The following is a 14,978-nucleotide window of genomic DNA, read 5'->3' as shown; positions in this document are numbered from 1 at the left end:
CTTGACTTGATGAACAATTATTTCAATTGATCCCAAGATTCAAATATTTGCTTAAGAGACATTGATTTTGACCACTGAACCTGTTTAAATAAACTATACTATTCTTTATTTTGATTTCTACTGAATTTTCACAGGTGGAAAAAAGGAAAATGTTTCACAGCTTTTTCTCCATGTATCATTGACAAATCATATGAAAAGTAATCCTAGCAGTTTCCACATTCCTTTGTAAAATTTCACTTCATTTTTAAACTTCTAGTTATTGTGTCCCAGTAGCACTGGTATAATGCTTTGGTATTGCCACAAATCAAAATATGACAACCAAATTCCGCATTAGAAAGTTATAGGGAAAATTACTTACACATGTAAATGTGTGTTAAACAGCTGAATGAAGTAAACACACACACTTATTCTCGCCATCTTCCACTGCCCAGGCATTACAGCTACGCTAATCCAGTCAGCTATTTTAATATGGCAGATGTGGGGGGGGGATTCCTGTATGGCAAAGACAATGAACTCAACTACTTACACACTTATACTGTGTTTACACATGCTGGTTTGCTTCCCACCTAAAGTAATTTTATGGAGAAACGCAAATTAGGATAGCTCATACATTGCTATAACATATCTTACACCACCCCAACATGACATAAGATACTAACTGCATATCCATGTAAAGATATCTTGCTTCAGTGCTCTTTAAGAAAATGTGACTTTATTCAGGATAAAACCTTCAAATAATTCAAAATCCATTCAGATCAACAGATTCCTCTAACAAATAATATGTGTTTGTTATTTTGATATTTTAATACTTCTGCACTTAATACATAGATTTTTGTGACAGTGTACCAGCAACATACAACTTTGTAGGTCCAATGCTTTGGATCTAATGCAAGCCCATGCTAATAAATACTGGTTGTGCATACTAACACCACTATAGTTGCCTCTGTGATGGCCAAAGTGGCTTTTGGATCATGAATATACCAGTCCTTCCTTGTCCTGCTCATGCCAGCTCCATCTTTTGATATACCTGAGAGCACCTTCTCCCCTACCAACCTGCCCGGTCACTGAGGTCATCCGAGGGTCTGCTCCTGGTGGTTCCACATAGATCCATCCTCCAATTGGAGTCCACCAGGGGAAAAGCCTTCAGCGTGGTGGCTCCCCTCCTATGGAATTCCCTGCCTTTGGAGGTCAGGCAGGCTCCAAATTTGTACTCCTTTCAGCACCTCCTGAAAACATCTTTATTCCAGGAAGCCTTTTCTTAATATGCAGCCTTGAGTCTCTGTATTTGCTTCTTTTAAAATTTGTTTTAAGTGTTTTATTCTGTTTTTATTTTCATTTTATCTTGTACACCGCTCCGAAATTTTTCAATGGGGAGCGGTATATAAATATTCTAAATAAATAAATAAATAAAATAAGCCACCATGGGCACTTCTCAACTGAAGTGGAAAGGAAGAGTATATACAGTTTAAAATTTAAACACATGAATAATAAATCTTTGCCCAATTCTGAGCCACATTACTGCTCTGCATCCTGCCGTGCTATCACTATATTTATAGTGATAGCAAGTTGCTGGATGTAGTGGGTGTTAGCTTTGAACATGTCCTTATTTTTTTTTAAAGAAAAAAATAATTTCAAAAAATATTTTAATGACAAATACATAGAGTTCAGAGGTGAAAAAAGAGTGCCCCATCTGTTGTCTGCTGACTGAAGCAATAGTGCTCTTTAGGAAAATGTGACTTTATTCAGGATAAAACTTTCAAATAATTCAAATCCATCGAGACCAACTGATTCAGTCCAATTGCTTCAGTCCACCAAGCCAGGAGAAATTACTGCCACCTCCCATTCCTTACAGCCTTTTACGACATCTAGAAGGGCTTGCAAGACTACCAGATTGTTATAGTATGCAAGTGAGGTTTCCTTGCATCTTACCCTGTGAGCTTATTTGACCAGCTAGACTTTGCAAAATTATTGCCTTCCCTTAAAATGGTTTATTCAGTAACAGTGGAGAGAAAATTGCTAAAGCAAAATAATTTTCAAGGGGGATAACTCTAACAGAACGTATACTTTGCATGGAGAAGGTCTGAGGTTCAGTCCCTGACATCACCAGATAGATCAGGGAAAGTCTCCTGCCTGAAACGGTGGAGAGCTGCTGCCAGTCCCTATAAATCAGGGGCAGGCAACCTTGGACATATTTAGCATGGACATATGGACATATTTAACAATTTGAGAAACTGTCCTGGGCATCACCACTTGCCAGCTTCATTTCCTAAGAATGTCTCTGAGCCACATGTATTGCCCAGAGGTATTCATGGAGGGGGGAGAGATGGGAGCAGCTAGAGGCCCTCATTTTGTTTTGAAGCAATCCCAGCTGCCAGTAAGAAACTTTGTTATTAAATAAAGTGGGAGGGGTAGGGTACCTTGACAGCCAAGAAAGCTGTCTGCACTGGTGCCTACCCCCAGTATAGACAAAACTTAAGCAAAGTGGCCCAATAGTGATTCAGTATAAGGCAGCTTCCTTTGTTCCACTGTGGAATGACATGAACTGGTGGATGCTTCCTGTCCATTGGAACAAAAACAAACTGACAAACCCCTACAAAAATAAGTTACCCAAAATAACACCTATTGTAACATCCATCGAGCAATATTTTGGCTTCCCTTTAATTTGTAAAAAAAAGAAAGTATTAATCATGGGATTGTAGTAACTTTCAGTCACAACTGGGCTGATAGAAGTACATCAGTACTATTTACAAACTCTGCTGTTAGGAAAATTTATTTAGATAATATCCTTTTAGTTCCTTGAATGTGACTTCCTTATTATGGCCATGTAATTTGGATGTAAAAACTTGCAGAAGTATTCAGCTCAATTTTCAATTCATGCAAGTAACTACAATAGTCAATGTGATCCAACAGAGGAAAAAAATAAAATATGAACAGAAGGCTTCATCTTAGCTACTGTACATCTGATGTGCTCTGTACTTCAAACAAAAGTTCTTTAGGTCCCTCTTTGAGACTTCTACAAGTCAAGATGCCTCTTTCTGCTGTGCAGCTTCTGAATTCATTCTAAGAAGTTGCTTTATTTAAACTTTCAAGAAGAAGAAATTGAGTGCGCAAACAGTGGTGTTATCTTTCTTTAATTTTTTAAAAATATTTTATTATAGCTCCACAGATGAAATACCAAAAAACAAGAGAAAGATATCACATATCAAGTACATAATCAGTTGATAAAGTGCACGTCTGAAAAGAGTGTATAAAGAGTTCTATCTCAAAAATTACAACAGATTAAAAAAAACCTCTACGTGTTATTTTTACAATGTTTCCATTTGTCTTAAAGTTCCACTTTTTAAAATTTACTGTTTTCTTAAGAAAACCTTTAAAATAGAAACTAGTATATCTATTACATATAAACATTCTATAAATATTTACCCCTAACATTACTGAACCTTTAAACAGTCAATTTATTTGAAATACTCTGTAGCTACCATCTCCAAATTACATTTCTCTTTCGTAAATGTATGAAGTTTACTATCATGATTCAAAAAGTGCTATTTTCTGCTTATCCTTCCTCAATAGTATTAATTCAGTTAAAATGTCAATTTCTGCCACTTTCCATATTTTCACCAGCCACTCCCACATAAAGGGATCTAGCTTATCTCCATCTTCTCGCTATCACCATCTTGGTTGTTGTTAATAGTTTCCATACTACCTCATTTTCCGTTAATTTAACTTTCTCATCCATGTAACTCAACAGGACAACTAATAGAGCATGTAATCATCCTCCATTTCTCCATATTTGAAGAAGTCTGTGCCTGGGTCCAGCTCCAGCTGAGAGCCCCCCTTCCTCCTGCTGCCAACTGTCAACTGTAACTGCTGAACTTTGCAACTAAGATTGTAGTGCCTGAATTTGCTTTCCTTTTCCCCCTCCTCCTCCTCCCTCCCAATCCCCTTTCCTTTTGTGTCATGTCTTTTAGATTGTAAGCCTGTGGGCAGGGACTGTCAAGAAATACTTTTGTAAGCCGCCATGAGAGCCTTTTTTGGCTGAATGGCAGCATAAAAATGCATAAATAAATAAATAAATAAATATGTGTATGAAGTTTGCTCTTTCTTGGTTAAATCTCCAACATCTATCCTGCAGTTAATTATAAGGTGACAAATACCACAGATATATTTTTTATAAATGTTTTCTCTTATATTAACATCATGATCATGCAGAAGTTTAATTGGTAATAGTTTAAAGTACTAGAATAGGAGAAACACATGATGAGAGGCGTGCCTCTCTGTTTTGACACATCCATCACTATTTACTCATGGAGGGAAACTCTAAGAAGGGGAGCCTCCTCTATTCTTGCTCTAAATTCATTCAGTGAAGACACAATCCTATTGAGGCTTCTATTAATCCAATGCTGTGTTACTTTTGTTTCCTTTCCCCTTTAGACAGGCCTCTGAGCCCATCTAAAGGAGACACTTGTGGGGACAGGCAGAGGCTGGAGATGCTATAGGATTCTTTGTAATCTGGCATCTCCTTCCCTTCCCTCCCTGCCCATTGGAACATCCCTATACAGACCTCCGAGGCTTCAACTGTATCTTTGGAAAGCACCCAGTGTGATTCTTTCCACAGTAACTTTGAGGGGATGGGGGCAAAGGAAGGGATTGGATACTGGAGTCCCCCTTCTGAGTTTGTGAAGGTTTGAGGCCTTTACAGGCAAGGTATTAAAGTCAGGCCTTAGAGGCCTGGAGTTTTTCTGTTGGGAGGGGATATCCCTGAGAGGAATAGTTTCATTTCTTGGGTTAAGATTCATTCCCTTGTTAAGTTTCATTTCTCCAGTTAAGTTTAATTTCTTTAAGGTTCAAACAGTACTTTCTCTTTTGGGGAAAGAGAGTATAGCACCTCCTTCCCTGAACCCAGTTTTAGAGCCTTCAATAGTTCGCTGTGATGCATTTAATGATCATTTCACAGATAAAACCTCTCGGATAAGAGCCAATTTAGATGCCGCCGTTATAACAGAAGCTGAAGCTGAAGTGTCCAGCAACTCTGTGAGTAGGATTACACTGGATCAGTTTCAGTTGGTGAGTATTGATGATGTGGACAAGCTGCTTGGACAAGTAAGGAGGACAACTTGTCCTCTCGATCCCTGTCCTTCTTGGCCGGTCGCCCAGGGAGGAGATGCAGTTAGACTACAACTACAACATATTATTAATGCATCTCTCAGGGAGGGGAGTTTTCCACCATGTTTAAAAGAAGCAGTGGTACGGCCGCTTCTAAAAAAGCCCTCTCTGGACCCCCTGGACCTTAATAATTACAGACCGGTATCAAATCTTCCATTTTTGGGCAAGGTGATTGAGAGGGCAGTTGCCTTCCAACTCCAAGTGTTCTTGGATGATACAGATTTTCTAGACCCATTTCAAACCAGCTTTAGGGCAGGATACAGAGTTGAGACCGCCATGGTCGCCTTAGTGGATGATCTCCACATGAGTATTGACAGGGGGAGTGTGTCCCTGCTGGTACTTTTGGACCTTTCAGCGGCTTTCGATACCATCGACCATGGTATCCTTCTGGAATGCCTGAGGGGTTTGGGAATCCGGGGCACTGTGCTCTGGTGGTTCTGGTCCTACCACTCAGGTAGATTCCAGATGGTGATGCTGGGGGATAGTTGCTCCTCAAAAAAGGAGCTGTTGTATGGCGTACCACAAGGTGCCATCCTATCCCCAATGCTGTTTAACATCTACATGAAACCGCTGGGAGAGATCATCCGGAGGCATGGGGCGGGGTGCTATCAATATGCTGATGACACCCAAATATATTTCTCTATGCCTTCAATAACAGCATCAGCTAAGGACAGTGTGTCTCCTCTGAATGAATGCTTGGAGGCGGTAATGGGCTGGATGAGGAAAAACAAACTGAAGCTGAATCCAGACAAGACGGAGGTGCTTGCTGTCAAGGGCTCTGACCTAGGTTTGGAGGTGTGTCAACCAGTTCTGGATGGGGCTACACTCCCCCTGAAAGACTGTGTTCGCAGTTTGGGGGTGCTCCTGGATCCGTTGCTCCAAATGACAGCCCAGATAGATGCGACGGCCAGGAGTGCCTACTATCAGCTTCGGCTGATACGCCAGCTGCGCCCCTTCCTAGAGTCAGAAGACCTAAAGACAGCAGTGCATGCGCTGGTAACCTCAAGGCTTGACTTCTGCAACGCGTTCTACATAGGGCTACCATTGTACCTACTTCGGAAACTTTAACTAGTTCAAAATATAGCAGCCAGGTTGGTCACCAGTACATCTAGGGGTGAGCATATTACTCCAACATTAAAATCACTCCACTGGCTGCCAATTAGTTTCCGGGCGGAGTACAAAGTGTTGGTCATTACCTTTAAAGCCCTAAATGGTTTGGCTCCAGGTTACCTGTGGTATCGCCTTATCCCATACAGTCCGTCCCGCACACTCAGGTCCTCTGGGTGAACTTACTTCATTCAGCTAAAACTAGGCTGACAGTTTTCCAGAGGACCTTTTCTTCTGTCGCCCCCAGATTGTGGAATGGCCTGCCATAGGAGATTCATAAAATTAACTCTCTGTGTGATTTTAAGGCAGCTTTAAAGACTAGCCTTTTCCGGCAGGCCTATCCAGATCAATGTTAAATCAAGAATTTTTAAGATGTATTGATTCCTGTTCTAATGTTGTTCCCCGCCTCGATCCAAAGGGAGAGGCAGGTAATAAATAAATAAAATTATTATTATTATTATTATTATTATTATTATTATTATTATTATTATTATTATAGAGGTGAGAGTCAGCCAGGAGACAGAAAGACCAGACCATGAGGAAGGAGCTGACAGATGCAGCTTGAAGAAGTCTAGGTGAGCTTAGGGTAAAAGAACTTGCATTTTTGCAACTTTTATTTTCTTTTAATGCCTTTTATATCATTCAGCTCTATTTATTAAATACCTTTATTGTAATTTGGTTTTTTTAATTTACGAGTAAATTGTTGTGTTAAGCCACATATGTCTGCAGTGTCACTCACCCCACATCTACAGCCTAAACACTATGCTACTGGGCAGGGGAAGGTAAAAAGAAAGAAGGTGGGACTCTTAAGGAGGCAGGGATCCTTAGGGAGTTGCTCAGGGGTCCAGGTCATAGGAAGGAACCCTGACAGAAGTTATAGCCGTATTGACATCTTCGGAGGGAAAACATCAAAGAATCCTATGGTCCCTGGGATGCTCTCTCATGATCATAAGATTGCTAGCCTCATGACCGACTTGAATATTGTAAAATTAGAAAACATAATCTACTTTTACTGTTAGATTTTTCCTAGGGTATTTGTTTCCATTATTCCTCTCTTATTTTTCCAGATAAACATCTATTTTGCCATTTCCCCAATACTAAAACTAACCCAAATACTATATCTGAAATTTTGAATGAAACATTTTCAAAGACAAATAGAAATTTAGGTAGGATATCTTCAGTGATGCTATCCTACCTAAGCATGAAATGCTAGTTAACCTATTTGGGGGGGGGGGGGGGGGAATCAACTCTCTTGCCTTCTGATAGGTGAGATATCTACTACAAAAAAATATTACTCTGCCATTCATCTACAGTGGGTGATCTGTTACATCCCTCAAATTGAAGTCATTTGACTTTATACTTTGAAAAGTAACTAGAATATGCCTATCCAATCTGCACATTGAATATGCTTTATTAATTTGATAGACATTCTTAGCCATAATGGAATCTGATTCTCTGCCTACCACTGAAGCAAACAATTCATCTTAAAATGTATACAAATTATCGCTTCCTCTTTCACAATGACCCCTCTTATTTTCATATTGTATATTGTATTCCTTTTGTCTAATAACTCAAGGTGTTCCTCTAACTTAATGTTCCTTCTGTTTATTTGAAACTATGGAGGCCACTTGTAGCTTCAGTTTTGTTTGGATCTGTCCTAACTGCTCATTAAACTTTACTTGTTCATTTCTTCTTCACTCTATGTTTTTCATTCCCTGCCTAAATCTTCCCATTTTTCATATTTCTGTTCCAATCTCTCTCTCTCTATTTTATCTATTACTTCATCTAATTTATTGGACATTCATTTTTTAAACTGTTTCATTAAATGTCTTAAATTGGGTGGATTTTTTTTTAATATCTGTTCTCAGTCCAACTTTATCTATATCTGTAAATTGATTAAAGATTAGATTTTCTTTAAAAATCCCAACTGAAGTACTTTGGATTTAGTATTTCCAGGTTTTGTTTTTACAGGTGTATTTTCAACTATTTAGCATTAAATATAATATTTAATTTGTGAGACTGGTGGCCAGTGATAAGTTTCCTAGAATCTAGCTCTGTGAACTGAGGCCTCAGGACGAGTTTGCAGGTAGGGCCAAAAGTCCTATTTGGCCTATATACTTCATGGCAGAATCTGAATTGAAAGCCTGAGAGATTATCTCTGGGGAAACCTTCAGAAAAGCCTTGTATGTTACATTTATATTCCATCTTCTTTCCTTCATGGTAATCAAGGTGGCATGCATAGGATTCCCAGGCAATCTCCTACCAGGAACTGACTAGACCAGACCTGTTTAGCTTCAACAAGGTTGCTACACAGTCCTCTTGGAACACCTGTGCTATTTATATGGGTGCTTCCCTCTTAGTTGAGCATGGAATATTGAATAAGATTATAGTCTAAAATCATTATCCCTGATATTGACCCCAGAGCTCAAGGATAGACTACAGTCTACTTTGTGTGACCTATTGAATTTGGGGCATTCAATCTAATCCATATCGGAGTAGAAAATGACCTTCTACACCTCTTATGGATATTTTAAGTAGGGGTGGAGTAGGTAAGAATTTTGTTGGCTTGATTTTTTTTATTAAAATGTTCAATTTCCTTCATAAACTCTTGCTGATAATTTCGATTGCTCACCACCCATCTTTTGAAGGCAGATTAACATCAGCAGAAATGGCTAGGTGGAAACCCAAAGGATTCTATCACCTCATGGATTTCTTTAAAAGTGGGTGATTTGATCAGTCAGGAACAACGGAAAGAAAAATTAGGCCAGGAGAGGGTACAGTGGTTAAAAATCACACAAGTATGCACCTTTCTCTATCAGCCAGCAATACAGACTGCAGCTACCAGGAATTTGACTGCATTCAAACAGGAGGTAGGGAGATATATAGGAGCAACAAGAGGCTTGACATCTAATTCATGTAAGTGGATAGTAATTCAGGAAATAGGCATAAGTGACCCACTCCAGATGGTGTGGGAAATGGATATTTGAATTCATATAGAGGGGAAAAACTGGGATGAATTGTGGAAGAAGTGTCCATTTAAAACAATATAAATTAAAAATAAGGAATTAATGTTAAAACTATCAATGATGAGCCCAAGGACATTCCCAGAGTGTTGAACGGGATGTTCAGGTACAACAACATATATATATATATACATATGTGGTGGACCTGCCCTAAGGTTAATAATTTCTGGATATTAGCGTTTCAAGAGATGTGTTCGATAAGAGGACAATGGGTTCATCCATCTACTCACTTAGCCTTGCTAAATTCATATATAGGATTATTTATTTATTTATTGCATTTTTATACTGCCCAATAGCCAAAGCTCCCTGGGCAGTTCACAAAAATTAAAATAATTGAAAATATAAAACAAACAGTATCAACAGGCTCAGACAACACGTTAAACCATGCTGCTTAAACACAAAATGGTTGCATTCTCTTAACCATTTTGTGGTTAAGCAGCATGTTGTCTGAACCAGGCCAATCTGTTAAACAAGGGAGTGTTGAATCATCTATTGTTAGCGGCAAAATGGATGAAAGCCAAGTATTGGAAAGATGGTAAAGGGCTTTATATACCAGTGAGTATGGCAGGTCGCTCTCTTAGAGAAATTGACTCAAAAGTTAAGGTCAGAACAAGAACAATTAAATGAAGATAAATTTGAGGGGTATGGAGGAAATTCAGTGAATTTGTAAATAAAGCAGACATGCCGCCATCGGCATATACAGAGCTATGGAGAACATACGTCTAAGGAAATGAAGATGAAAAGAACTTGGGAAATCTCCAATGCGATCTGCCAACTGTAAACACATTGCACTGGCAGGAATGACTGCTAGCACAATGGGAAAGTAGCACTTGCTAGCACAACCCAAGAAACTACCAATTCTGGAATGGGACAAGTCAGTGGAGCTCCTTTCCATGACCTTCGATGACTTGTCCCACTTTGAAAGGGGTAGTTTCAGGTAGTTTGTGTTGCGCTAGCAAGTGCTATTTTCCCATTGTGCTACCAGTCATTCCTGCTACTGTTGTGGCACTATTGGATACTGACCCTTGAGATTTTAAAAAAGTATGTCAGGCAAAACCTGAAATCATGGCAGTAGCAACATCTCACCTGACTGGACAGGATAACCAGATGGTTGTTCTGCCCAAACTTCTCTTCATCTTTCAGTCCCTGCCAGTGGCTATTCTGAAAGATCATTTGGGAAGATGGCAGTCTCTGCTTGATAAGAAAGAAATCATGTTCCAATTAGGCAAAGCTGTCCTGTCACTAACCCAATAGCAGAATGGGTGCACCAAACACGCAGCTCCATTATGGTGCATGTCAGACTACGCAGATCGTACATCTAAAGGCACAAAATGGTGACAAACAACTCCCAACCCCTTTAGCAATCAGGGCTATGGCTTTCTACAGCTCCGGGTCCCCCAACTCTGGCATCTTATGAATCCATTCACCCGCCATATCTCCCTCTCCCTCCCCCATTACCATGCAGAGATACCTTTTCTTTCTCTGGGTTTCTTTTAACTTTTAGATGAGGTTGGGCATGCTGCAGAGGAAGCTGCAGTTACAACCAGAATCTTCATTTCTCCAGAGAGCCTCTGGGGAACCCCATGTGGGCCCAGAGGCTCTCTGGGGAAATCAAGATGCCGGGCAAGACTACACATTTGCTCCGCAGCGCACCAAGTTCTTCTCAAAGTTAAAAGAAACAGAGAGAAAGGAGAGGTGCTGCTGCCTGGTAAGGGGGAAGGAGAGAATGAGCAGGAAAGCAAGCATGGCAGGGAGAGAAATCAGGAGCAAGGAGGTATCTTGCCATAAGCATTTCTCTCTAAGTGTAAATACATAATAATAAATTAAATAACTAACAATTTGCTGCCCCTTTATGATACTGAAATATGCTGCCTGAGAGAGCCACCTCACTCTGCCTTACTCTAATGTTAAGGCCGGCCCCAAGGTATCTCAAATAATGGTGCCCAAGTTTCATAACCTACAGTTATTAAGGACTGATTCCACTTTACTGTTTATTGCATAGTAGTCAGGATCATACCGTCAGAGTTTAGCTCTTCAAAATTAAGTGTATAAATATGATGATCAGTCCCTCGAGACTTTAGGATAAAAACACCTGTTCTCAGCCATTTCTAGTTGGACAGCCAGAAAGATCTGATTTAAAGGCATGCTCCTTGAGAATCCTTAGGGAGCATTTGATTGTTTTTTCTCTTGTTACAACTACCACTACTATATTTTGTCTACAATATCTTCTATCACAAAATTATTATGTTTGGTATTTTGCCAAGTAAAATGAGTTTTTATAAACCTTCTCTCAAGTTTTTTTAAAAAAATTAAATGTACTCTCCATACAATCATTTGCTGTAGCCACAGCAAAGACACATTAGTAGTACTCTCTTTATGGGGGATTTTGCATCACCTAGTTGGTTGAACAGCTTATTGCTGATCTAAATACCTGTGGTATGTAAACACCTCAAGAGACAATCTATCCCTTCTCTCTTAGGTGGAACTGCTGTCAACCCAGCTAGATCAGTGAGATTGACAAGGGAGGGCTAGGGGGATCTGGGTGAGTAGGAAGGAGAGGGGCAACTTGAGAAGTCTTCTATGGCTAGGACTTTAATTCAAGCTCAAAAAGAATCCAGGGGCCTCATGATGTTCACCTCTTCTTTGAGGTGAGCATTACAACCCTCAAAGCCTGTATCTGAGTCCTGGTGAGGTTTTGAAGCATCTCTAGAAAGGGCCTCTCTCTCTCTCTCTCTCTCTTGCCTCCAACCTTATGAGGCAGGCAACAGAGGCTACATTTCCCAGACAGGTTATTAACTAAATTGTCAAAGACTGTTATTTTTGCATTTAATTTCCATCTTATCTCACTGTTTAATTTCCCCCCCACTCTACACTCAAGTGCCCACTGTGGATAACACTTCATGATCTGATGAAACGGACAACAAATATCTTGCAAAATACATCCCCCCAAAAATGTGTTAAAAGTTCTCAGTCAACAGGTCTAAGTAATTACTACTTCAGAGTTTTCTCAGCTGCTTTTATTTAAGTGCCAAGTTGTTAATATTGAATTGTATTTCAATTATGACTCAATAAACAGCAATAAACTTCTGTAAGAATGATCTATTATATAATGTGAATTAGCTTCACTTAATTAAATACAAAAAAGGTAAAACTGTAATGCCCCTAAACACCCTTCTTACCATTATTTAAGTGTTAGTTAACTTGAAGTTTTAGGAATAGACAGGCCTTCCCCTATTCTTTTTTTTTTTTAAGTATTCTCTTGTTTGGGGAGAGGATATTGGCATCATAGCCTTAAACACATGATCTGGGAATGCGTGTATTAAATGAATAATACATATTATTCTTCAATTTGTTTTAGTGGAATGTACTTCTAAACCAGTGTGTTTAAGACTGAAATCTTCCTGTTACATTTTCCATTAAGCAGCTTTAAATTGCTACAATCTGACATCTTCATGACAGATTCCAGATTTTTGTACACCAACTAAGTTCATGTTCATGAATTTTATTTGCCCATGTTCAAACCAAACACATTATAAACAATATTGTCTCAGTTAATTCTAGTTCCAGAACGAGATATGCAGTGCAAGCTAAACAGGAGAGGATTTGCAATTTAAAATATAATTCGTCATAATGAAAATGTAAAGCAGTAGTTCTGTTTTATTTGGCATGGCAGGTTAGGAATCCCTGTGAAGCTATATTGAAGCAAAGAATAGATTAATAATTTAATTTGGTTCAGAACTATGCAAGTGGGGCACCACAAGCTTTTATTCTGTAACCAGCTGCTGACCCTAATATGGATCAACCAATTAGACATCTCTATTTAATTGTTGAGTGGCCCATCTAACACTCACTAGGAATTTTCATTTTACACAACATACAAAGGTCTAAAAGAATTATAGTTATCCCCCTGGTGGAGATGGCTGATTTGATAGAAACACATACAAGAGTTCAACAAACAAAAAAATGCAAGAACATTTTAAGCTGTGTTCGGCAAAAGAACATCTTAATATAATGAGCCTTTTTTCGATCTCTCTTGGCAGAGCTTCAGCCTCTCAGATAACCCCACACAAAGCAAATACCATTCGTGTGAAGTTACATTTGCTCCTTGTTATCACAACTTATGCCACTTAATTCATTATTCAACGAATTCACTTTCTTGTTTATTAGATGCAAGGTAGCCGCTCTTCCCTAAAGGCCATGTATGCAAAAGACTGCTTGTAATCCTGTCACTTCAAACCTCTCTAGACTTTTACATTGCTTCAGGAATTAGGAAGAAAGAAGCAAACAATTTAGATTTATTCATGCTGATATTAAATTTGTATATGATAAAGGAAATGAGAGAAACGTTACACAGAAAACCGAAAATGGTTGATACAGATCACTAAAATATGTTTCTCCATGTCTTTGTGAAAGTTAGCACATTCATTTCTGCTCCCTAAAAGACACAACAGACTATATCTTCTGTCTTCAACAGATAAGATAAAAAGTATTTGTTCTCATACTGGTGCTTTCAAAAAAAGTTATCATTCAAACCATCCAATCAAACTTGAAATCTTTCATGTATTCACAATAGGACAATAATATGCTCAAGCACCATAAGCCTGATTTATTTCAAAATGCCATATATATGAAAATACAGAACATTTGAACATTAATTCCACAAAATTATGAATTGCAAAATGGATTTAAATACAAGTTGCTACCTATCAAAGTATGTATTTTCTACTTTTTATATTTACTAACAGAATCTCTAACTCATTATGAGGGCTATGCAACAATGAAGGATCACAGCGCTTTACTCACTATGCTATAAAAAGTCACAGGTCTTTCAAATTGATTCTGTAACCTTATGCTGTGAAGATCATTAAAATGCAAATGAATTACTGAATCAAATACATTTTCAGAGCACTCTTAGGACAATTAACATTGTATAAAATTATCTACAGAATTATACACATTACTTTTACATAAAACACGAAAGGTTATAAAATCACAAAGTAGTAGTAGAAATGGCAAGCAATACATTTTAACCTTCGATACAATGACTTGAATTGGTCATTTGCTTTATAGAGTCTTATTGGATTATGTCCAGACCCCTAATATTTCACACTCCGTTTATTAAGTTGCTAAATAACTCCTTTGTGGGTTTGCTTAATTTGATTGTATGAAGTTATGCAATTCTGAGATGTGTCACACTGCAGTATTCACTAAAGATAACAGCAATAATTTCCTTGTTATTAATGTGCATTATAAATTAGCAGTTCAGTGTTATTCCACCAACAAAATTCCCAGAACAGTGAAAAGCCTCAAAGCAAGGGCAATTGTGTAAAAGGACAATTTACTATACACTTCATTGTTAATAGGAAAACCTTAAAACCAGTTAATTTACAGTCTTGCTGATATAAACATAAGCATACCAAACATTTAAAGGATCTCCAAAGAAGGCTTTAGATTGCAAATCTGCTTCAGAAGTGCATCTACAGTAGTAACTGTTGGCATCCTTACACATAAGAAACATAATGAAAATCCTGATTAATGAACTACATCTACTGAATAATTAACCCTTCCTCGATGGCTACATTCAGATTTCACAAAGACGTGCTGTTCATATATGACATATAGGAAAATATCAGACTCATTAAATACAATATAAAATCAATTCTCTTCAGCCACTGCAGTTTTCAT

General features: G+C 38.4%; 1 protein-coding gene across 1 annotated transcript in view; it reads right to left on the bottom strand.

Moving 5' to 3' along the window:
* KIAA0825 (KIAA0825 ortholog) overlaps positions 1-14,978 on the bottom strand; it is a 247,300-nt gene that overhangs the window by 33,475 nt on the left and 198,847 nt on the right. The window lies entirely within an intron of this gene.

Source organism: Elgaria multicarinata, chromosome 6 (genome assembly GCF_023053635.1).
Source record: "Elgaria multicarinata webbii isolate HBS135686 ecotype San Diego chromosome 6, rElgMul1.1.pri, whole genome shotgun sequence".
NCBI classification, from domain to species: domain Eukaryota; kingdom Metazoa; phylum Chordata; class Lepidosauria; order Squamata; family Anguidae; genus Elgaria; species Elgaria multicarinata.
The sequence above is the reverse complement of the archived record's forward strand: the minus strand, read 5'-3'. Positions and strand labels throughout refer to the sequence as shown.